At 43.8% G+C, this 25,878-nt stretch overlaps 1 long non-coding RNA gene across 5 annotated transcripts in view; it reads left to right on the top strand.

Annotated features, from left to right (window-relative positions):
• LOC147059990 (uncharacterized) overlaps positions 1-25,878 on the top strand; it is a 132,417-nt gene that overhangs the window by 90,065 nt on the left and 16,474 nt on the right. For all 5 annotated transcript variants that reach the window (XR_015068705.1, XR_015068704.1, XR_015068701.1 and 2 more), the window contains one exon: positions 21,579-21,731. This is a non-coding gene — a long non-coding RNA (uncharacterized LOC147059990). The remainder of the gene's footprint in view (positions 1-21,578; positions 21,732-25,878) is intronic.

The raw sequence follows: 25,878 nt of genomic DNA on the forward strand, positions 1-25,878 counted from the left end.
GCATATTATTGAACACTGAAGGCATCAAATAAGGAGATGAAGGGGATTAATCACCCAAACTTCAAGATGATTAATTTGGTGCTGCAGTTCTGTTGATTGGTCTATAAAAAAAAAATTGGAATGGTATTTAAGGGAACGCGCAGGCTCTCGAGCAATCAAAGGCTGCTCTGCCATTTATGCGCTCAACTTTTTGAGAGGTAATCAAAGAGCGGGCGCTGCCAGGGATCGTGCCAGCGGCTCTTCGCCATGCCGTCCACGCATTTCCGACGGGATGGGCGAGCTGTTTTGTCTTTCGGAAAAGGGCCATTTGCTGGCCCGACACCACGCTGATGACATCACTTGCCAAGTTAGGCAGCTGTCCCCGTCCCAATGCAGCGGCGAGGCGATGGAGGTCATTTTGGCTTCTGAAATGAATTCCAAAGCACGGAAGGGCTTGTGTCCAAATAAAGGATCGGTAATAGCAATGCCACCGAGCCCACTTCGGGTTCAGCGTACCGAGAAAATAGAACCGTCGTCTGCCGTGTTTTTGGTCTCGTGCGTGCGCTCAGCTGACAACAAGGCACTCTAAAGCGGTGAAGCTGATGTCAATCTAAGTGCTCAAGTTGTTCAATCGCTCAAGAGCTCGTGGTTCATTTTAGCAAAAGAAAACCTGAAATTTGAGTACTACTCGTGTACACCGACACCCAACAACGAGGCGCTCTAATCGGGCAGAGACATATTTGCAAGGGTCATGCCCCCAAAAATCTGAAAACCTGTTTACCTGAATGTACACATCTCCCCCCCCCCCCGCCAGCAAGCATGTTCAATGCATTTAGAAATAAATTTCTGAGTTGGAATATTTCAGACGTGGGGAAAAACACACACACCAAATGTGTGCCAACCAAATCCGCTGCAGACCCACCTTGCATAAGCCGCCAATTTTTACTTTGAAAGAGCCGTCGGTTCCCACAGAAATCAATAAAAGCCGCCAATGCCGATCGATCGACGAGGGAGGCACCGATCGAGCAGGTCACCGAGGGATTAGCCGGGTTCCGCGCGGGGGGGGGAGAAGCTTAGCGTCTTAGCGTCGGCGTGAACCTTGACGGGAACGAGGGTTAAGGAAGGTGGGCTTGTTAGCATCGGCGCTCTCCGGGAAGCGAGCCGAGCACATCAAAGCGTATCTTATTGCCCCTGGAAATCGTCTGTAAAATCATTCATAAAAAAAGCAAAATTGCCTCCGTGCGATCGGCCGGGCGCAGCTGTGCTATTCTACGCTACGGCCCAGAGTTACCATTTGAGCCAAAGTGGGGGGACAAGTTTAATCAAAATCGATAGCGGCTCCTGTAATTGGCGGTCACTGCCTTTTTTGACAAAGTATCATGAGGAGGGAATTAATGACGGCGCGCCGGCGCGTGTCCCGGCAAACGTGCTTTCGCTTGGCTGACTGATGGGAGCCATTACACTTGAAATTAAGTTGAATGTTCCCCTTGGAAGTCGTTGATTTTTTTTGACCGTCAGGGTTCTGCGCCTCGCAGTCGGTGCCCAGTTGCTGCTACGTTTAGAACCGGAGCGTCTCGTAAAATGCTGCATGACGGTTGAACAAAAAACAAAACAAAAAAAACGTAATGAAATGGCCCCTTTGAGCATTCCATTTTGGAAAAATATTCCCCAGCTGGTAAATAGTCGATTTACGAAACGTTTTAAGAAAATGCTAACGTGCCAATCACAACAGCAGAAATTGCGCAAGCCTTTCCAGTAATTATCTCATATTATTGCCCTCTTATTGTCAGCGCCGAGGTCTGTCAGAACGTAAATGGAGTTCCGCGGCGCCGTGATTGCCTGCTTTCGGTGCCTTTGCGTTATCTGGTGATTGCTTTGCGAACATTTTCAAACAAATTAGAATATTGGAACGGCGCTAAGAAGATAGCGCCGGTTCTTCCTCCAGTGTTCTCGTTGCGCGTTGAAACGTCGCTGATTAAAACGCCTTGAAACTGAGACGAGTGAGTTAGACTCATGTCACGTTAAAAAAAGAACAAAAAATCAAAACAAAGCCCCGAAAAGCTGCAGCGTGTCATTCAGACAACTTTAATCTGTAATGAAAAAACTTCTCTCCAGAGTTAGCATGAAATGGAAGCTAATAGCGTGAAGCCTCGCTATTGACACGCTTTCCCACGGCAAAGGCCAGTCCAAAAACTCGTGACAAAATGGACGCCCGTTCAAAAAAAGGACAATAAAACCAATTGTCAATTCACTCATGCGTTTTTTTTTTTCAATGCAGTTGGGCACTTTCTGTACCTTCTTTTGAAGAGCAAGCCGCCACCGGATGATCTCGGCTTTCCTGAAGTCCCGATGGGTATTATCTTGTCTTCCTTGCCTTTAACTCATTCTTACCTCTGACGTCTGTAATATGTTTGACGTCTATAACCGTCAATGGCACTGAATGAGTTAATATTATAATATTGACCCCAACCCTCGATGTTCCCGCCTCAGACAAGGGGAGGCTGACAGCTTGGCGCAATCACAAAATTCCACTAATGACAAGACTGCCAGGTGTAGCGCCAGGTGAGGTTGATTAGCGACAACGCCACGCACGGCGGCCAAGGTGACAACCGACGCCGCGTTCCAGCTGAGAGAATTCGCTGATCAAAGTGCTGCCCATGTCAACGCGGCGCCGCCAAGTGACAGAGAAAGTTTTCAAGAGTTTCGCCGTTTGGGTTCCTGGTGAGACTGATGAACTCAATCAGTGCCATTGACGGTTATGGAGGTCAAACCCTAACTTAAACAAATAAAATTCAATTCAATTACCGTATCGGCCCGAATATAAGACGACCCCGATTATAAGACGACCCCCGACTATAAGACGACTTTGTCGAGACCCCGAATGTAAGAACCCCCCCCCCTTTTTCAGTTGTATTTCAATGCAAAAAAAACTCGTCTTATATTCGGGCCAATACGGTAGATTACATAGAAGTTGTCCGCTAAGGAGGCCTCTGGGAGCTGGAAGGAGAGAAGAAGAATAATTGTGACATGCCGCTGAGTCTAAAGAGGGCTTCCCGCTGACAGAGAGAGAGAGAGGGCGGCAAAAGAAAGAGCTGCTCCCACTTCTTCACACCTCTTGACATCCTGCAGTCAAAGTCGGACTGAAGGCGGAAGTCGAAAGAAAAGGCGAGACGGCCCATACGATGAATAATTCCCAATGTCCTCTGGCCCCGGTGGTGACCCGGACTCTAATTAATGCATGAAGCCAGTCGGCTCCCGCGTTTGCAGATCGGGGCCGTGAGATGGACGGCGTAGACCAAACTACCCCGGTTGAGCGTGCGTAATGGCCGGCCGGCGTTTGCGGCCGGCGCCCTTTTTCAAGTGGCCAATGTCATCCAGATAACCAACAATGTCAAGGTTTGTATTTGGACGTGTTTCCAATTTCGCTAGACACTGATGCGTGACAGCGGCGACAAGAACTCTTGCCCGCTATTCATAAATTCTCAGAAGAGTGCTGACATTGCTGCCGAATTTCTCTTTCTCTCGCCACCTCGAGTGAGACGAGACTCGAGCCTGTCACCTGCGAAGCTTCTCCAACTTTTTTTTTTTTTGCAGGGGCACGGGGGGGATTTTTCCTCGTTATCTAAACGTATGCCCTCAATGTTTTTAGACCATCATAATGACAAAAATTTGGATTATATTCTTAAAAAACACGGCTATTATTCAAAAAAGACGTGTCAGAGCTTTTAATTGGCCCCGAGTTGAGGTAAGGAGTCGATTTTTGCAAACGTGCACATTCTTTGAAATGATGCAACCTAACAATTAATGGAATGTTATCAGGCAGCCCCCCCGGGGGCTTTTTCGATTGCCCACCATCAAGGCTTTGGGGGATTTATTTTAAGAACCGCTGCTCTAAAAACTTACCGCTTCCAATTTTGAAGGAGAAATGTCACACGAGGGCCGCTACGCTAAAGCACCCATCGGCCCCTACTCCATCCGGCAGGTGAAAACAATCGTCTTCGTTCCTTACGATGCAAATTCCATCCTCTCCCTTCCCCTAAAGCCAGCTTTGAATTTGGGAATGTCTGCCGGCGATTAGCTCGCTTCTCAGCTCCGAGATGAATAAATGCGGTGGCGGTCTGCAGGCGAGCGATACAAGCCGGATGACGATTTTGTGAAGAGCGTTGAAAATCGGAAAAATGTACCTCCACCAAGCCCGATGCCCAAAGTGAAAGCTTGTGGCAGCAATGTGTGCGATCGAATGGTTTGTAAGATTCCTAGTTCAATACATCGACTGCCATACGATTCAAAGACGATTTTCATGTTGATTACGATTCCATCTGGTACCATGCGATGCTAACAACGATTGACACCCACAATTTCCTCTTGCTATTTGACATACGAATGAACTGTGAGAAAAGACGATTTGATATGCTTTTCAATCTAATATAAAATGGAGTCATTTGATTTGTGTCACTGGTTGTAGCCCGCCTTTCGCTGGGATAAATTCCGCCATCCCCCTTGTAAACGATATTGAAAATGGATTACATTTGCCTGAAGAGCAAAATGTAATTTGCTATTCCAGTCTGCATGCTTTAGGATAGTAAGGCCACGATGAGCACTATTAGCTGAGATTTATTGAAATTGTATTCTAAAGAGTTTCAATTCAAGATCGGCAGGTATTGCGCATAAATGCCATGTCGTCCAGATGCTAAAATGCTGTCAAAAGTGATGATGGCGCGTTTGGCCGTGCAATGCTACGCTACGCTATGCTAAGCCGGAACCGTAGAGGTCGACAGGGCCTTGTTAGGTGCCGTGTCAGCTTGACATGACAGCAACAGGAAATGGCTTGCGAGGTTCAGAGATAGGGCAGAGCGAGGGGGGGGGGGTAGGTGCACCCTGCAAAGGTGAGAATTTGAAAGTGCTTCAGCGTAGCGTAGCAGATGATTGCCAGAAGAGCCCCGCCACCATCGCCGGCCTCCGTTCAAGCCCAACATTAGCGAGGAGAAGGCATGTCGGATGAACAGCTGTACACGTGCTTTCCACTTCCTGCCAGCTTGTTTGCCAAGGTGACCTTCAACTAGCTTGGCACCGATTTGTGAAGCTCACCGGAGGTTTTAGCTGCGCCCGCAAGCACAAGTTTCAGTTGTTGAAAGGTGTTGGTTAAAAAAAAAAAACACTCGGGAAGATGAGTTTGGAAAACAATTGCGTGTGAAATCACAATAGATGATTTGTTCTTATAGTCCGCAACTAGAAAGTCAATCCCCAAACTGTCTTTGTAATATGTTCTGTGCAGCCCAACTACTCGAACCACAGTGTTGAGATGAATGTTTTGTTTGTAGAATATGAATTAAACAAGGAAAAATGCACCTGTTTGGAAGAGGCGGCCATTTTGCTGAGAATAAAAAAACAGTCGCCAGGTCACAGCCAATTACGGCTCACTCGTTTTCTGAAGCTGAGGGTTGATGATGTAAACCTTTTAACAGTTTGTGTACAAATAGAACGTTTAAGTCTGAAATTAGACAAGAAAATTTATTTTTCTGCGTAGTCTTCAGGATTGCTACATGAAGTTTTGTTTGGGGGGGGGGCGTTCTGCAAGTAACGTCAAAGCCACTCACCTGACTCAACCCCGGCCGGTCGTCATGGTAACGAAAGTCATCCTCTGCATTGTTTCCGCTACAGATGGCAAGGTGAGCCCGTCGCTCATTTTCATGAGACCGGAACCACCTGCCCGATAGAAATTCTCCAGTCTTTATATTTTTACCCAAGAAAGCCTAGAACTTCAAAGCAGCATCGTTTTTAATCATGGTTTAAAGCAGTTTGCCTATGTCATGATTATCAAATTTCAAATTGAAACTGTGGTCATCAGCCCGAAGCACCAGATGGCCCAAAACACCCAAAGACGAAACAAAACAAAAAAAAAAAAGAGTCAAACTTTTGTGACATTAATTACTCAGAGAGGCTCGTCAAAGACGCTAGCCGAAGATGGTCGTGCGCTCGCGAGACCTCATTCTTTTAGTATGACGTTTATTTAGTTGGACAGCGCGAGTGGCACTAAACAGCCCGAAGGAAGAATTCACCGCTGCCTGCCAAATGAAAAAACTCACTCAGTTGTTTCATTTCACCCTTGATTGTGTGCAAACATGAAAAAAAAACAAGTCGATTTTTCATAATATGACCCCTTTAATATTTGCTGGAACATTCCAGAGATGTGTCAGAAAGCAACATTAGCATCAAGCGTGCAAGTTTGAATTCAAGTCTCAGGGCTGCTTTCTTAATGTGACCTTTTTGGGCAGTTGGGAACACAAAGCGTCCCGACGTCTCGTGGGGAGGGGACTGAGGTGCGAGCAAAATGTCACCAAAAACTATTGCGCCGCCACTTAATTGCCACTTTTCCTGGGTCGGAATAAACAGCTTGCTTTTAATTTGCTTGAGCTTTTTTTTTATCTGTTTGTTTGCTTGATGTCGAGCCAGCCGCGCGTTGAAATAAATGACTTGCGAGCGAGCGTTTAAAAAAGGCTTTTGGAAATGTCATTTCTCATTGTTGTCATAATTGATGTGTTTGCTTGTTTTAAAAGTCATCAAAGCAACAGTTAATTCAGTTCCTCGGTTATTTTGATTGTCTCGTATTAGCGATTCGTTATTGATTTGGACCGGCTGCCACTCGAACAATGCGTAGATTTTTACAGCGCTTGAGAAATTGCCATCGGATTGAAATGTTTCTTAAGGGACCAAATGCAAATGCGCGGGATTGATTGGAGTCGTGAATTTTGCAGCAATCGGCAGCGAAAAGCACATTGGGACATTTCAATTCAATTAGTTTGCGGCGAGGCGGCTCGAGCGTCGGACCGTTTTCAATTGGGTGCTGGCCCATTTGCCACTTGGAGACGTTTAGTTTTGTTGAAGTTGAAAATCGCAACAGTGAAACTGCGTTCCCCAAAAAAAAAACATCTATAATATAAATGTCCTTTATTTTCATCAATGTCACTTAATATTATACACAAGCTTTTGTGGTTAATTTATATTTATTTTAGGATTACTGTGCATATTTATTTGAGGATTACTGTACAAAAGTCGGGCTTTGAAAATTGTATCGAATTGGATCCTTTGAGAATTGTTATTTCCTTGATCACACAATACATAGTGGCCTTTTGTATGGGTGGCTGGATGGATGGATGGATGGATGGATGGATGGATGGATGGATGGATGGATGGATGGATGGATGGATGGATGGATGGATGGATGGATGGATGGATGGATTGACGGACGGACGGACGCATGGACGGACAAATGGATATTTTATTTATTTATTTATTCATTTATATATTTATATATCCATTTATTTTTAGTTTTAAACAAGTCCAAACAAAATAAAAAGTAACTATCATAAAGTAGTCGTGTTGGAACAATACATAAAATTCACAAATTCACCATCGTAAATTTTCTGTCCGAATGTGTTTCTGCACCGTTTGTTTTCAGCCCTTGTTTAAAGGTTCACAGCTAGTCTCGTGAGCCTGTTGATTGTGTTTTGCAAATGCGTTAGCATTAAGCCAGCAGACTCACATCACGTCATTCTTTTTCTCAACTGCAACTGGGCAAACTTTGAAAGCGTATTTTGGACTTGATGTATATTGCCTAAACAATTCCAATCCTGCAATGTGGCTACATCTGCAAAGAGCACTTGTACCGTTCACTCGCCTCCAAAGTCAGACTATCTTGCGCTATCGCCAAGTCTGTGCCGTTAGAAGACACACCGAGATATTCCGGCCTCCTTGTTGATTATTTTAATCGAATCCCGCCCTTCGGGATTTTGCCGAGTCTTATCAGGTGGCGGGCCGGCTGCTCGCAAATCCGTCTTGCTCGCCAAGGTGTAGAGTCTGGGGGACCCGTGCTTTCCTGAGACCCCCCCCCCCCCCCAAGCAGTGCTGAGAGCCACGGATATCTTCACTGCTCTCCTCGCCGCTGTACATAGTACGCCGACTAGATACGAAGAAGAGCAATCCTGATGCCAGCAGTGATGGCAGACTCATATATGAAATTGGCTCTCGCTAAAGTTTTATTAGCACGGCATGACCGGTGCTTTTCAAAGTGCTTCTGTTTCTCAGGGAATTAAACACGCTTTTTTTTTTTTTTAAAAAGACTTGCGAGGAAAGGAAATAGAGCGACAAGTTGACAACGGAAGCCTCGCTCCCCTCTCTTTGTCGCCACGTTTGAAATTTGGAATTGATTCACTCGGGTTCCGTTCTATTCTCTGAGCTCATGAATATTTAGGTGGAATTGCATTTACAGGTGAAACCTGAAAGTTTAATTGGTGTTTAGATTATGAGAGGCTGCTTGGGGGGCGAGAAAAAATACCCATGGCCAAAAAGTTGTCATGACAAAGCAACGTTTGGTTTTTATCCTGAGGGTCAGACATGCTGAAAAAAAAATTCCAGACAGGAAGTTTTTCGATGGAGGACTTGTGAGTTGCCGTGCTACGTTGGGAGGCTTCATCAGACTTTTGTGTGTTTTCGTTCTTTTTCATCTTTTGTTCTGAGGTTATCTCAAGGGCGGCGCAATTACGAGCGTAAATGAGCCCGTTTGATTGCTTGAGGTGATATCGCAGTTGTCACTATCACGGCCAAACAAATAATCCTTTGGCAGAGGTGCCGGACTGGAGTCCAATGTCAGTTGAAGGGCTTGTCGTGCCTTTCTATTGAGAAGATCAAGTTCTAGAAAACACAAAGAAAAAAAAGAAAACACGACAATTTGCAATGGGATGATGGAAAAAGTACTGCCAGGTGTTAGCAGGCAGACAGACCCAAAGCCTTTTTTTCCTCTTTGTTTTGCCACCTTCATTGCTTATTGTCACGGAACACATTTGTCTTATTTCATATTTTTTCATTGATTTATTGAATTTATGATTTGATATTTTTATTATTTTTATCTTGGTCCAAAGAGATTGCGAGCTCTTATGAAATTGTGGGCAAAATGCATACGTCTCAACAACAATAGTTGTATTTTATTATTTATTTATTTTTTATGAATGAATTGAATTTATTATTAAATATTTGTATTATTTGATCTCAGTCCAACGAAATACAACAAATATTTATATTTTACTATTTAATATCTTTTTATTAATGAATTGAATTTATGATTTACCGTATTGGCCCGACGACCCCGATTATAAGACGACCCCTTCTTTTTCAAGACTCGAGTTTGAAAAAAGCCTTTGTCTAGGCACTGAATGTAAGCCGACCCCCCCGCCTTTCAGTTTTACTTCAATGAAAAAAATCTCGTCCTATATTCGGGCCAATACGGTAATATTTGTATTCTTTTTATCTCAGTCCAATGAGTTTGCCTGCGACAACTCAATTAAAACCCCTGCGAGCAAAATGCATACGTCTCCCTTACATTGAAATACATTGAGACAAGAGTAGCTTGAGTCGCTCCATTGAAATCCAAGGAAGCAATGTTTTAAAAAAATAAAATAAAATAAAAAATCCTTGCACACTGCAGGCCAAATCAATTGATTTTTATGGTACCGGCGGGATAGATGAGGGCATGGACGGACCGCACTGATGAATTGCGGGGCCAAGTGGATTTTCACAACACCCGACAAGATCACGACTTCAGATTCATCACTTTGGACACCCCCCCCCCCAACTTTCCGCTATAGAACAAGGAAATTGGTGAAGCACACAAAAAAAAAATCCAGTGGTGGGAATGAAGCGATAAATCAGAGTGAAACAGTTGTGGTAATAACAGAGGCTTGTTAAAGTCCGTCGGCCGGGAGCGGCAGCTCTTAAACGTTTGATATCGTCACACGGCGGAGGATGATTTAGCGGCAAACGCGCAGGTGTCATAACCTCACCGGCACGCAAACAAGAGGCAGGCCGTCGACCGCGTAAAGTTTTCCAGATGTTTTCATCCCACTTGACGCTTGTTAAAGGCACGCCGCTCAGGGGAAAGGTCGAGGAGAGCTCCGCCATCTAATCATCGGGTTCCGAAATGAAAAAAGAAACATTTCCGCTTGGCCCTTGTTTTGCAACGATGCTTCTCAGCAACAACGCCGGTAAGCAAGCGTAAAAAACGCCGCCTTACCCTAATGAGGCTCGGCTTTCAAAGCGTCACAAATGAGTCATTGGACGCAAAAGGTCAGGCTCGGACGCGGCTTTTTTGCGTGATTCATTGCAACCATTTGTCGATGGAAAATGCTTGGATGAAGCCTGATAAATCATCAAATAAATGGGCCTGGTGTCCTTGAATGAATTGAACAGCAATCGGGCGAAAGCGAAGCAGTTTTCAAAAATATGCTTTCCTCGGATGTCGCTAAAATGCTCTTTTGTTTCTATTCGAAATGATTGACGTTGTCTTGACCCGATGGTCGTGTTCTGTGAGGTGTGATTTTTTTTTTTTTCCCCCCTCGTTGATCTTCTGGGAACGTGGCAGAGAATTGTAAATGCCAAAGCGGGTCAATGGTGTATTTTGGTTTGCAAATACTTACTTGTGTGTACTGTCAACAACAAGGAGACCCGACCCGACCCGACCCGATTGTCGTGACGTGTCAACACACGTGATGGTGATTTGTCTTTCTTTGTATTTGCTGGTGTCATGTCTTCTGATTTCAAAATTGCTTGTGATATTCCCTAGTGTGTGTGTTTGTGTCTGTCTGTCCGTGTGTGTCTGTTTGTGTGCGTGCATGTCTGTCTGTCTGTCTGTGTGTTTGTTTCCGTATGTTTGTGTACTGCTTAAGCGGCATGGCAAAGCAAACAGCGTGTTGGAGGACGTTGGGCGCAAATAGCATCCAGATGCAAATTCTCGCCATCATGCGTGCTCATATCTCCGAGGGGGAAGAAGACGCAAGACAGACCGAGTCTGTGTCTGCATGTGTGTGTGTGTGTGTGTGTGTGTGTGAGTGTGTGTGTCTTCACAGCAGATTAAACTTAGCAGCTCCGTCTCTGAATGCAATCTTCTCAATGCCAAAAGTGGTTATGGTTGGAAATATTGAAACAGCTTGAGGATTGCGCGGCCTATCTCGCTCGGCACCCGTGCACTCGGGAACATCGCTGGACAGATAAGATTAAGTACTCGTGTGTTTTCAATGAACAAGGCAACTTTTGGGGGCAGACTACAACCCCCTCCGGGATATGGTTGGATTATTATGTTGTTGCATTTTAATTTTGGGGTCATTGTGAGTGACTTTTGGGGTTTTTTTCTTGAGTTTTGTGTCCCCGGCTCAACTTCGATTCAAATTCGATTGGAGATTTTAGCGTGCGTTTGATTTTTTTTTTTTTTTTTTGTGGCCTTGGTATTTTAATTAGCGATTCTAGCCTCCCTTGGAGCAGCACCTGGCTCATAAGCACCTGCCCCTACCCGTTGTATGAAAATGTTCATATTTATCCTGCTCTCGTTCGCTTGCTCGCTCTGGTTCTAAAAGGGGAATATCGGTGATGAACAGTGCAGCTGGAGACAATAAAGCCGGTGGAAGAAGCAATTACCAGCAGGTGACAAGCTGGCGCTTCAGAGCTTTCAACGCGTCATTATGTGCTCATCGACATTTGCGGGAGCCCTGACAGGCCATTTCGTTGGCAAAGTGCCGTCACCGACCGGCCCGGCCCGAGCCGGGAGCACCTTTTCACACGCCGACGCAAAAAATCAAAAATAAAGATGCACGTAAACAAATCTACGCTACTGAATCTTCAAATAACCACTCAGTACCTGAATAGGTTTTTGTCGTCGTCATCAAAATGGAGTTTTCGGTTCAATCTCAAATATTTGACTTGACGGGAAATAATTACGGTTTTATATCATTTTATTTTAAGATATATTCTCCAAAATATACATCTTTTAAATCTGAAAATGTGATTTTCAGCTAAAAAAAAAAAAAAAACGTCATTTTAATGGTATTATGTCTTTAATAAATAAAAAGCTCAAAAACATGACCTTAATTATAAATTGTACACATAAAAAGAAACTCAAAAAAGTCATTGCAATTAGTTTTTCTCAAGATTGCAATTGTGATTTTATTTCTGATTCTTTTTTCAAAGTTCTCCTGTATCAAACACGAAATAATGTATTTTTTATTGCAATAAACAATATCAGATTAATTCCACACAAATATTTGGGTGTCACAGCTAAATTCAAAATTGCATTTTTTTTTGCGCTTGAAATCTTCATTCGACGACATTGCCATGTCGATTTCGAATCGAACGAATCGTTCGGCCTTTAAATTGGCGCAGCCGAGCGCAGTTGGGAAACTCGCTCCTCAAACTTTACGGAACACTGCGCACGGTCGATGCTGAATTAGTGCGAGAGAACTCGTTCCCTTGCATCCCGTTTCATGTACAGTAGAACAGTAATTGCCTTTCCCTAATCTAATCCCTTGACATGCCCTGCGGCAAATGTCAATGTATGACATCACCGTTTGGATGCCGCCGATTTTGGCCCAACTTGGGCGCGGGAGACAGAAACGTTTTTGAAAACATCCGACTGTATGCTCGATTGACATGCGACGGACAGCGCTAAATTTAGCGGCCCCCGTTAGCACCCGTCGGACGCCGCAGAAATTGCCAGTTTCCTCCTGGTTCTTGTTATCAAATAAAGTTAGCAGTTCTGCAGTTCCCGGGCTACTGAGATTAGAGGGGAGGGGGCGGGCGGGGTAAAAAAAAAAAAAATCGAAGCCAGCAGGATGCCTCTACTTGAGCAGAGAAGCTGTCACTACTCATGAAAGTCGGGCAAAGTGAAACCGAGGGGGGTGGCGGAAAACAGCAAGCTGTGCACATTCCAATGACGACGCCCGTGGACTCATTTTCTTCTAGTTAGGCCGGCTGGGAGGAGAGAGGGAAGGAGCGAGGGAGGGAGGGAGGGAGGGAGGAAGGAAGGAAGGAAGGAAGGGTACAAGGGAGGGAGCGAGCGCCTCCTCGATGTACCTACGAGAACTCTGTACGTCATTCACAAATCTATACCCAGCAAAAAAAAGAAATCATCGAATAGATACAACATTTAAAGTAAAGTTGAGCCTTAAAATCAAGAGAAAATGCTGCTATTTTGGAAATCAAGCTTTAAAATGCGTTTTGTTGTATGTTTTCAAAATCTTAACGTGTGTGGGCTTTTCTTTTTGTTTGTTTTGTAACATTTTTTTTTTTTTTATGGATGATCTGTCAAACACAAATTGCGCCCCCACTTTTCTGCCTCCTTTCAAGTTTTTTTTCTTCCCCTCACCTGTTTGTGACCGACGGTGGTCATGGCGAGTACAGACGAGCGAGACTCTTTGTGGCCGATTTCAATTAGACGCCTGCCATCTCTCTCCCTCGTGTCATTGATCGCGAGCCCCGCTTTACTCGTCGCATTAGCCCGCGAGATGTGGAAAAAGTGGCAAAGGGGTGCGCAGAGGTGTAATCAGGATTTTTTTTTTTTTTCCTCTCTGCTATTCAAAAGAAAGTGAGAGGTAGGGGAAGACAGCAGGCACACACATCACTCGAAGCGCTTTCATCTCCCCGGCTTTATTTCTGCTTTGATTTGAGATTTTTGGAAGGCCTCACGAGAACCTGACAATCCAGAGCCCGGGTGGAATACATTACACAGTTGTCTTGGCGGGGGGGAGGGGTGACATCTTTTTTTTTTTTTTTTTCCCCCCCATTCCTTTTCAGCAGTTATTTTTCTGACACACATCGCACGATAATCAGGTTCAATTTTAGCTGGAGTCTTCCGGTGGTGTGCGTTGTTTGTTGTCAGGGACAACAATCATAAATGTTCCACCTTTTCAATATTCAAGATCTAATCCGTAAATGCAAATGATTTGCAACCCCAACATAAATTTGCTTCCATTTTTTTCCAGCACCCCACCAATAAAAGAATTTCTAAAAGAAATACACATACTTTAAATACATTTCGGAAGAATGACAGAGCTTTTCAGTACGGCTGTAGTATTTTGTGTTGACATATCTGCTGTTAGCCCGTTAGCATGTAACATAAGATAATGGTTAGCCTCTTCCATTTCTTCCAGCGCCCCCCCCCCCCCAAAAAAAAGAATTCTAAAGGAAATAGAACAGTTTTGTAAAAAGACACATGAAATACATTTAGGAAGAATTAAAGAGTTTGTCAGTACAGCAGTAATATTCTGTGTTGATATATCTGCTGCTCAAAAGGTTAGCGCTCACTGTTAGCCCGTAGCACTCATTGTTAGTCCATTAGCATGTGGAAGTTCCCACTTTATCTTCGCACTAAGCGAGCACACAAAATGTAATTCCCTCTGTTTTATGCATGTTTGGACCTTCAGGCGAGAAAAGCAGGAATCATCTTTTTGTAGGAATATTGACGCTTGATATGAAGTGAGTTGTTGTGGATGGAGGGCCTCTCTTAGCCAAGATATTATAAAGCAAGAATATGCCTAACCTGCTTAAGTCCATCCTAAAAGGAGGCCCTTGACTCCAAATGTTATTTCTAGCTTGCAGATTTTCCATTTGTAATCTCCCCAAGGGTCTCTTTCCTTTTACCTTTCAAAAAATAAGTCCAAAATGCAATTACCTTTGTCTTTCAAGAAAATATACATTCGGATCAGTTCGAAGGGGGGGACATCAAATTTGTTTTTGTATTGATTTTGTTTGCGCCTTGGCCATATATCAACTTCTCCCTCACTCACGTCCACACCACCAAAAATATGAAGCCGTCCGAGTAGCACCGTCGGTATTAGCAGGCTAGCGTGAGAAAATGCTCGCCAAGCGTTTCCAAACCGAAAGCTAATTCTTGGCTTATGGCTGCCACAAACTCAAAAGTCAAATTCAGTAGCTCTGATTACAGTTCCCTAAAAATAAGAAATGCAATGTATGCACCAATTGAAGTTGACTCCCAAATTAAACATAACGTTTATGCGAAAGATAAGTCACTTGAGTTTAATGTTTGTAATATATTCCCAATTCAAACCAGCAATACAGACCAAGGTTGTTTCAGTTAACGGAATAATATTAATTCATAATAATATTGAAAAAATGCTTTAATCCAGAAAAAAAAAAGCTAAATAAATAAAAAGTATATCTTGCTAATAGCTAAACTCAAGCAAAGCTTTTTTAGAAAAAAAGCTAAAACTAATTAAAGTAAAAAGGAAACAAAAACAAACAAAACAAAAAATATATAAAATAAAAATGTAAATAAAATAAATTAGAAATAAAAATTCAAAAGTCTTTTAACCCCAATGCAAATAATTCTATGTATTTTCAAGAAAGCGTCAATGACAATTCCAAAGTATTAAACTAAGCGCGTAAAAATTGAATTTCGATCCATCGTAAGCCGCTTACTTTTCTGACATTGAACTTTTTTGCCGACAGCGAGGAGGAGCAGCAGCCTGACTCGTTAAATGCTTGCGAAGGTGGGCGGGGCAGCCCGATGCTCGTCTCTTTCGCTCCTTGAAACTGAAATTGGCCAGAGGTGGCGGCCGCGCACTTTGTCAGATGACCGCATGGCCTCAGCAAGGCGCTGCTGCTCTGTCCTTCCCGCCGGTCACATTTCCCTTCCTCCCCTCGTTTCCTCTGATCTCCTCTTCATCCTCTGGTCTCCTCCAGGCTCCCTCTACCAGATCCAGATCGGCCTCCCGCAGCTCTGAAACTTTGTCCGCTTGGAGCTGAATGTTAAAAAAAAGCGGCGGGTCGAGTTTAGCAAGATCTTGAGTTTTATAATGACGCGCGGGATCGATTGCTATATATCTCCAGCGAGTGAAATCACTTTTGCGATCCCCCACACCTCATGAATTGCTGATGCGCCGGCGGGTAAACACATCCGCTGCTCTATTCCCAGTTAAAATGGCCATTTTCTCCGGGATAGGACAGGCAAGGCCTCGGGATACCGCATAAAACACGAGCGAGTGAACCGTCGCTGGATCGGAAAGCGGATTGAGTCTCTCGAGTCCTCCGGCGCACCCACAAATGACTCTAAGCGTTCCTCGTACCTTCCCGCGAAACCCGAGCGAGGCTCTCGAGGTTGCAACCATCCACGCGCCTCAAACACCAATATTCTACCCGAGAGCTTTTTTTGGACTAGTCAGCTGGATTCTGTGCGGCACCCCCAAAAATAGTTCAAGTGCAACGCCCCCACGGTCCATTCCAGGTTCTTGTTCTGGATCTGCTCCCGCCGAGCAGGCCCGAGCGATTCTAAACACGTTATCATCAATCCGGCGCGGTGCGGCGAGGCATTGGCGTCTGCCGAAGACAGATTGCTCCAGTAAGGTGCTCCATAATTTAATATCCATCTCATTCTTCATCTTTCGTGTTGCTCCCCCCGCCCTCCCTCTATTCTTCCCGGCGAGTTCCTAAAAACTCATAAAATTATGGACGTGTCACAGAACTAATTCCCTCCCTCGGATATGAATCACATGATGGAATGGCCCCGCCCCCACCGGCCTTACCTTTGACACTGTATGCACACCGCAACGTGATGGATTAAAATTAGCCACAGGTCTCTTAAATTATTGACCCCGGCGGCCTCGTTTCGACCCGGTTCACCTCGACCCATCCAACAAGTACGGCGCGAGCAGACTTTGGCGAAGCGTTAAAACACGCTAACAATGAAATGGCTCGTTGGTGTACTTAATAATAATGTGTCTTGAAACATTCATGGAATGGGCGCAATCTGAATTAATTCAATTTTTAATAGGCCGCATTTATTATTAAGCATTTTTGTATGAATATTTCACAATCTAATCTTATTAGCGGCATAGACTCGCTTTGCCGCACAACAGATTTAATTGAACTTGTGTTTGCATATGAGATAAAGCCAGCCATTAGGCAGATAAACCGGAAAAATCAGACAGACAAGCAAAAGATGCCATGACGACGTTGGCTTCGTTTCAGAACATCCTACGCTACTCGCAAAATATAGCGTACACTTAACAGCTGAACGTAACGTGACTCAAATAATATTGCAGTTGAGTTTCAGAAAAATGAAGCTAACATTGTTTCATGTGCCAAGATTGCTCATGACTGCCACCTAGAGGACCGGAGTGGTGTTTCTGTATGAATGCCATTGCCGTGGCTTTTGAAACGAAAATTCTGATTTGTCTTGGCCGCAGTTGTTGTCACGGAGGATTTCGCAGTCCCAGAGACGAGTAGAACGATGGCACCGGTCAGCACCGCTAAAAGTGAATAGAATGACAACGTGTGTGAATTATTATGATTATTTTGAAATATTATAACTTCCATCTCATCACTGCGTATCTGCAATATCTGTTTCATCCTTGCGTGAATGAATTTAGGAAACAGTAAACTGCTGACATAGTCTATTTCCTCAGCGGGAAGGGCCTGCATCTCATTGCTCCAAGCATTTCTTTTCTTTTCCCCCACATGTCGCGCTGCCTCTCCAGCGTCACGACTTTGAAGTCCTATCTCGCCACCTTCACTGTTTTGTATTCATTTATTTATCTCTTGGCCGTGAGTGTGCTATAGCAATATGGTGCCCCCCCCCCCCCCCCACAAAAGCAGAGGCAGAGCCACGTGCCCACTTTCAATGACTTGAAATATTTGACAAAGCTAGCGTAGCATCTATCAGCGGGAAATAATTTGCTGTCACTCACTTTTTATTTGTTGCATATCGAGGAGAGCGGCGTCGCAATCGATGGGCGGCGACGCCGCAAAAGGAAATGAGAAAAAGTTGTGATTTACGGCCGGCGAGCCCTGGCTTCTGTCGTCCGCTTTCACGTATATTTCTTGGTCAAGACGTCTGGGCTTTAAAAGCCATGTGAGCGTCATACCCGGCCGGCCGGGTTCCGCGTGGACACAAAGGCTCGTTTTCCAAAAGCTTCTTCTGATGACCTGGACAAAGCCAGATGTGTATTTTGATGCAGACGATTCCTTTGACTTTCTGCTTGGCTGTTGTGGACAAAACATTTGACTTGTTGGTTGGAAAGGTTGATTCATTAGCCATGTTCAAAGACTCTTGACAAGCACGCGCACACCAAATGAATTCTCCACGCCTGATTCTTTATTTATTTATTTATTTTATATATTTTATTATTCTTTATTTATTCATTCATTTATTTGGTCGTTAATATTGTCATTTATTTTGTTTATTTATTTATTTTGTCATTTATTTATAATTTATTGGTGTTTTTATTTAGTCATTCATTCATTTGTTTTCATTTATTCATCTATTCATTGATTTATTCATTTGCCGCGTGGGGAGAAGCGATATAGAACATTTACATTTTTTATTTATTTGTTTGTTTATTTATTTATTTATTTATTTATTTATTTATTGGCGGCGTGGGGGCAAGTGGTATAGAAAATTGATTTAGCTCCAAACATTTTACCCGCCTCTGCGTAAATGCAAGGCTTTCTTGCCACGGTGCAGAACCGGAGGGCAAACCTTGATGAACCGACTTGGATTATTTGTTTACATCCTTCCGCATGCGCAGCTGACTTGATGGTGCCGGCAAAAACCGTGAGAAGGGGGAAAAAAAAAAAAAAAAAGACTTTTTCCCCTCCGTTTCTACGCTCACCACCGTGACGTGAGAAGAGTGTTAAGTCCTCAAAAGGCGCTTTAGAAATATGGTTTCCTAATGAGAAAACGGTCCCGGCCTTCTCGCCGCGCCCAGGGGAGAGCCTAATACCTGCCTTCATTAATTATGACTTAATGAGATAGCAAATTGCCCCGGGTTCCGTTTTGATTGACAGCAAATCCTCAGACAGGGGAAAGCCCCCCTTTCAATGTACCTATATATGCTTTGCTAGTATGACGTTACGCTGTAATTGGCAATTTAGCAGCCGCTCGATCGGTCCGAATTGCTTTTCCTGCAACTTTTCCGAAATGCTCGGAAACGTCTTGGAAAAGATGAGATGATGATGCGCATTGAAAAAAAACTGCCCACAGAGGCCATATTGGAAAAAAAGACATGTTTTTTCGCCAATGACACCCCTCCCCCCCCTTTTTGCCGTTACAAGTCAAGTGGAAGTTGAGAGACTTCATCAAATGGTTTCTGTCAGAAAGATAGATGGAGACATTGTTCATTTAGCATAAATGCTCTAATTGTTCCAATGCTGCTAAATTAAGCGCCGGTAATTAATTGCAGAGAGAAAAGCCATTGGAGAGTAAACAAAAGGTTTTGCATTGCGGCTGGGCAGGTGCTTGATGGGGATTGATGAGAAAAGTTGTTTTGCATTTAAAAAAAACAACGACACAGATGAAAAGGAGGTAAAACGTTTCAATTAGGGATAAGAAGCGCCTGCCCAGAGGTCAAAATCCAAGCCGGCCGCTGTAATCGAGGATTAATGACATCTCCGGTGTTGTTATTGTTCAGGTTCATGCAAAAGGAGAAAATACAACTATATATATATATATATATATATATATATATATATATATATATATATATATATATATATATATATATATATATATATATATATATATATATTCAGACACCTCGGCAAAGTAAGAAGTGAGAAAGTTGGGTGGCAGGGCCGGAGGGGCTAGACTGTGACAAAAAAGGAGGAGGAGGAGGCGGCGGCCTGCTTAGTAAAATGGACGAGTGACAAAACGCCAAAGCTCCAAGCTAAGATTAGGATTCCATCTGTCTTGAATGAAATATTCAAAATCTACGCCTGCTCCGCTGATCCTGCAGCAGTACGTTAGCAAAAAGCCTTTACTTACACTTGACACACTACCTGAGAGGGCAAATATTTTTTTTCTTTCCCCTTCACGGCCATTTGAATGCTTTAACGTCATTTGGACTTGACCTTCAAAGCGTGAAGTGGGGCGGGGGGGGCACAAAAAGCAAAATGTCACGCCTGTTTCGCTCCATGATGGCATGTCATGATATCCCTGAGCGTGTGACTTCAGCAAGCAAGTTTAAAAACCAGATGAGCGTCATCCGGGAAGAAGAATCATCCTGATAAACCCCAGCCTGATTTTTTTTTTGAAAGATGACTTAAATAAAAAATTAAATCAAAAAAAGCCTCGGTTATATCGCAGACTCGTTTAATAAAGACACCTCGAGAAATTATTTCCACAAATTCCGAAGCAAACTGGCAAGGATGGGATACGATATCCGATTGGCCGGAATTACAAACAAAAAAGCACCGCCCGCTCGCCCGGACTGCGATTGGATCCTCTTCAAAGATTTGAGCCCACGAATCCTGTGACATGAAAGGAAGGCGAGATTTCATTTCCTTGCTGTCTTGGTTGGTAGCAGAAGTAAAAAAAAAAAAAAATCCAATAAAATGGCGCCATATTTATGAAAACATGCATATATGCTGTAGAAACCTTATTTATTGATTTATCTATCTATTTATTGATTGAACTATAATTTGACCATACCATTTTTTTCTGGGCCGTCCCTTAAAAACCATAACAAAGATCCTCGAGAAAAAAAAAAAAAAGTTCCAAGCAAAACTTCAATTCTGGACTTTCTGCTTTAAGGAAGAGTTATGTTCTGTGTGGGACTCTGTCCTTGGAGAAAATGCAACGTTCAATAGGAGAAATGGATTCAAAGAGACCAAAAAGAATCTCAGCAGACCCGACGGAGCTGTGTTTGCGGCCCGTGATCATAAATCCAGAGACGGCTTTGCCTCTGTATGGTACTTCTGTGGCGCCAACTTGTGTGTGATTCTTCACTGTCACTCTCCCACAGTTTTTTTTTATGATGATTTTATTTTATTTTTAAAGCTGGACTCTACCTGTTGAATGAAACGCAGTCGCCGGCAACTTAAAAGATGTTGATCACTCGCGTCTTATCTCTGGCCGCTCCCCCATCCCTGGTGAATTAAAGGTGAAATTGTGCCTTCATTTTTCACCACGCAGAGATGCTCACTTGGTGCCATGCCAGAGAGATAATCCGGGCCCGTTCCGGGCAGACCCATTCATCTTAGCCCTGGGGGTCGGACCAGCGAGTCCTTGGCTCGCCCGGAGGTCGTTTGAGCCTTCGACCGAAAGGCGAACAAACCACTCTTGTTTTTTTGGACCGGGCCGAACGGAACGGGTGGCTCGGAGCTCCAAATTTCCAATGTTGCAAGAGCGCAGATATTTGCCGGGCCACCCGGATCCCATTTGGCCGTCCGTGCGTTTGAGCCATTATTACACATGCAAAGGCAGCGGCTACCAGATGGCGGCGCTATTGCTCAGCTAAGCCTACTGAAGGGAAGGCAAATAGAAAAGTCAAAGAAAAACAGTCCCCCCCACCACCACCACCACCACGGCCTCACGCATATCAGCACTTGGAAAGCAGATGGCAGGGACCGTGTGGGGGCGAGCGTGTGAGAAGCAAACAAACGAGAGCGTAGAAAAGAAATATTTTCTTGGGCGCTGTCGACGAGGTGACGCAGGCGCTTTGCAGGGGCGTCCCTTTCGGCAGACGCGAGATGCGCTTCGTGGAATATTCACAAAGGCACACGACTCGCTCCGTGAGGCGTTTGCTGCGAGCGCAATGCTAATTGCGTCTTTTATATGTCACACATAGCCAAGTTGGTTTCAGTCATGCAATGTCTGGATGGTGTTTCCTTGCGACCTGACCAATATATTTCCTGCACCACGTAGCTGTGAAGTTGTTTGCTGGTCTTCACAGGACTGGCTAGCTTACTAATTGGACCTTGCATGGCGAACGGCATATGCTCCTGCTTCTAATGACGTCCGTGTTTGCCCCTTGGTATTACAGGACCTGCCATCTGAGCCGCTGATGATGCCAGAAGCCCTCCTCTCCGAGGCTCCTTTTTGATCCATCATTTTGTCACCTGTGCATCATTGAGAGAACGGCTGGAACGTGTCAAGTCCAAGAAGCCGCCGCGCTATGCGGTTCAAGGCGTAATCAGTGAGTACAATCAGGCACTCTTCCAACATACTGACTGTCAAGTTGAACTTTGATATCTTCATTTTCCCCTTTCTCTGCATAACGCCCGCGCACTCGTGGCCAACAATGAGGCGCTCTAACGTTGTATTTTCCAATTATTCATTTGTTTGATTTAATTATTTATTAATATTATTGATACTCATAATAATATCATATTTTTATAGATCATATGAATGCAGTAATATTATTGTATTTAATATTAATAAATTAATACTAATAAATGAATATCAATCTCTCTATCTATCTTTTTTTATCTATATGTCGCGTCCCAAAACAATGTGACAAAGTGAAACCTCTTCAACGTTAGCCCTCCGCAACTCGTTCTCAGCCTTGGCACGTTTTCAGCAATTCAATTGTATCGTGTCTTCATAAACAAATCTTTGAATTGATACAGAACATATCTCAATACGTGCGCTGCCATTTCAAGTCAAACAATTGCATTCGCTGTGATTCAAACCATTGGTGAAGCCAAACAGCTTGTGCTTAAAAAATAAAAAAAAAGATAAAGGGCGTGTGACTGATCCCTTACATAAAACTAAAGCCAACTATTGATCTGAGCCCTTTCCCGTTCAAATAAATCAGTCTTAGTATATAACACACGCTGTATAGATTTGCTTGAAACAATGGCCGCTCACAGGATGTAGCTGTCATGTCGCCCAAGATTGACAAGCACATCGCAAAAGGCTGCTCGGCGGCGGGCTGGCCGCATCGTCGGGGGGCTTACCTGCCACCCGTCTTTTTACACCCCTTTTAAATCCGCCATGTTCCTTTATTATTTTGATGATGCTTATTTAGAAGTGTGACTTTGTAATAAATTTTTGCCTGGCGACTTGTCCCCCCCGCCCCAAAAAAAATAAATAAATAGCCCTCGCGCATTCATCATCTTTCAATTCGCCGACGGGGAGGCCGAGATTTGCATTTTGATTAGCGCGCACTAACACGCGACTCCCTCCCGATAGCGCCGCGGCAACATTCTAAGGCCGGCTGCACACATTGAAATGATACAATTAAATAATGAACGCAAAGAGGGAGGGCTGCGGATGTTCTATGAATATCTCTTGAATAGATTCCAGTTGTATTTGCATGCTGTCAAGAGAGGCATCCCTATTGTTGGAATTTAAAAAAAAAAAAAAAAAAAGGGGGGGGGGAGTTAGCGGGTTATTTCAGCTGTCACTCATGTTTGAGCTCGATGTCGGGCTAAATTCGAACCTCGTGGGAGTCGTCCACGGCTTGTCTCGCTTAGAGCTGGTCTTTGAAGTGCAATCTCCGACACAGGTTTGGATGAGTCGTACCGAAAGCCATGAAACAAAACTTTTCATCTCCTCCTCGATGCTTTGTCAGAATTCGGCATGCCGGAGGGATCTATGCGCAAAACTGTTTGTTTGTCTTGCATTAATTTCGCAGGGAGTCACAAAAGAAAACAGAAAAACATCTGCAGAACAAAGTGCTTTGCTTTGTGTGATCATTTAGGAGGCTTTAGCTCAATCGTGAATGCCATTACAAATATGAAAGTGGATGGATGGATGGATGGATGGATGGATGGATGGATGGATGGATGGATGGATGGATGGATGGATGGATGGATGGATGGATGGATGGATGGATGGATGGATGGATGGATGGATGGATGGATGGATGGATGGATGGATGGCATCATAAAAGCAAGATCGCACCTCACCATTGCGACAGTCACAAGGCATAGAAGCGGACGTCTGTGGAAAGAAAGAAAAAAAATAGTACGTGCCTGCTTGGTGTCGTGGAAAAATTTCAAAAGTTAACCTCTGAAGGTTATATCCCAAGGCTCGATATCACGATTCTGAAAGAAATTCTTCTGCAGTTTTCCATACGCAAAGAGTTTTTAATTTAAGACGGAGGTGTAAGTACATTCCGTACTTTGGTGTATTCTCGCACTCCTGAGCTAACTTTCCAGCTGAAGCATTTATAACGTGTGCTTTTAATTAAAACCAGGAGAGTTTTGGGATGAACTTGCTTCTATCTGTCTTCCCCCCACCCCCCAAGGCCTTTCCGGTTCCAGTTGCTGTTTGTCTCGGGGCATTGTTTTATTACCTCCAAAACTCTACTGGGAAAATCTTAAAGAGAGCAGTTGCCTAGCAACAAAGACCTGGCGGTTCCGCCACAGGAGCGCAGCGGAGGAAAAAAAAAAAGTAGAGGGAGGAAGGCGCTGGGGGGAAAGAGCGAACGCCGAGACTGGAACAGCGGGAATGCGGTCACAGCCGGAGCCACGGGTTAGCCAAGCGGCAGTGACACGCTAGCACGTACGGCCACGGGAGAGGCGGCGGGAGGCGATAAGAAAAATAGGAATCGGTTTATCACCGTTGTTGACAAGAAATACTTGAAAAGTTCCCGCCAACAAAGCCGAGCGCAGCGTCCTTTTTTTTTTTTTTTACTTTTCAAAGTCGGGTAGGGCAGACGTAGCAGTTCCCAACCTTTACTGAGCCAAGGCGCATAATATCCACTTTGATGACAGCCAAAAAAATGTATTCCTTTGGTGCCATCTGGTGGAATCGTGCTCTTGTTAGCTTGAATTTATTTGTAATTGGCTCTTTTTGTTGTTTGTTTGCGTTTGAGATGTCCCCAATTTTGTCAACTCTCTTCAACTAAACCACAATATTTATTTAGGCAAATGAATTTTTGTAAGCGCAATGCTAACAGATCATGTAAACCCTCCGTACAAAGGCTTATGGAAATTTACGTCAACGCACATGGAGCACGTAGAGAGCAATACTCCGAATCCGACCTATACTGCCAGACGTGTGGCACAAACCGGTACTGCAACAAAGGCACATAATTCAGACTTGAGAAAGTATTTAAAAAAAACATTTGTCCAAATTGTTTGTATTGTGAATGTTCCTTAAATGATTCATGACAAATAGAAATAAAATAATAAATCATATAATGCCTTTATTGAATTCATTATAAACCAAATATTATTCTTTGAAAATGTATGTAAACCCACAAAATTTATCGTATCGCAAGATTGACATCATCAACAATAGCTGCACATTTTATTTCTATCCAGTCCGGTCAGTCGCTTCCCGAACAAGCCCGCTTCTTTCTTTTGGAATGAAAGAACTTGCTGATGGTTGACTGAATTTTAGAGCATTGAGGTCACAGAGGAGAAGAGAGAAGATCTCCACAGGATCTGCAATTTGTCCATCAGGTAGCGAAGACGTTTGTTCACCAGAGTGATTTGTCGGCACCCCGCCAGCTACTTCATCATAATTAGCCAAACGCTTTCCAGGCTAATTGTTATTGGTGCGATATCCCAGCACGGCTGCACTTGGTCGAGCACGTGTCATGCCGCTCAAGTTGGACTTTATTTATGACAGCGCTTTGAAAGCGGAAAGAAAATGGTGCAAAAGGCCAGTTAAAGGCCAGCTTGAATAGCGAGGCCTTTCCACTGTCGGCGTTGTGCTCCATCCGGCTGATACACACGTTTACGTCGAGGTCATGAAGGCAAGCGAGACGCCAAGGCTCATCCGATGACTCGTCATTTCTGACACGGTGTCCCAAATTATTTGGTGGAGGCCCTTTTTGTTCTTGTTCCAAAATAAATAAAATATATATATCATAAAAAAAGTCATATAGAAGAAATAATATAAATAATACATGAAATATAAACAAATAAATCATGATCAAAAAATAAATAATAAAAATACAATTTGCTCTCAGCTGATTGATCAGATCAGTGAAGTCGATTATGTAAACGGCAAATCGGACAATCCAATAATCGTCAACTTTCAATGGTAAGGACAAAATAGTTTCCATCTAAACGTGACTGTAGGCAGGAGAAATCTGCAAATCTTCCTCAGAATTCAAATGTCCACTTAAGTACTCATTCGGAACGTCATCATTCTTCCGTTGCAGTTTTCTCAAGTAAGTGGGTTGCCGTTGTTCTGCCATCAGCGTCTTTTTGGGGAATTCTGCTGATCTCTCGGTACTGTTAGCCTCTTTTTTTCTTTTTTTTTTCCCCCTCAGTTGGTGATGATGTATGCTTTTCCTTAAGATGCCAGTCACATCCAGCAAAGAGTGATGCAAGTCGGGCATGATGCAAAATGAGCTGACGCAGGCCCCATTCAATCTTGAT

The sequence above is a fragment of the Syngnathus leptorhynchus genome, chromosome 2 (genome assembly GCF_054491065.1).
Source record: "Syngnathus leptorhynchus isolate UIUO chromosome 2, UIUO_Slep, whole genome shotgun sequence".
Classification (NCBI taxonomy): Eukaryota; Metazoa; Chordata; class Actinopteri; order Syngnathiformes; family Syngnathidae; genus Syngnathus; species Syngnathus leptorhynchus.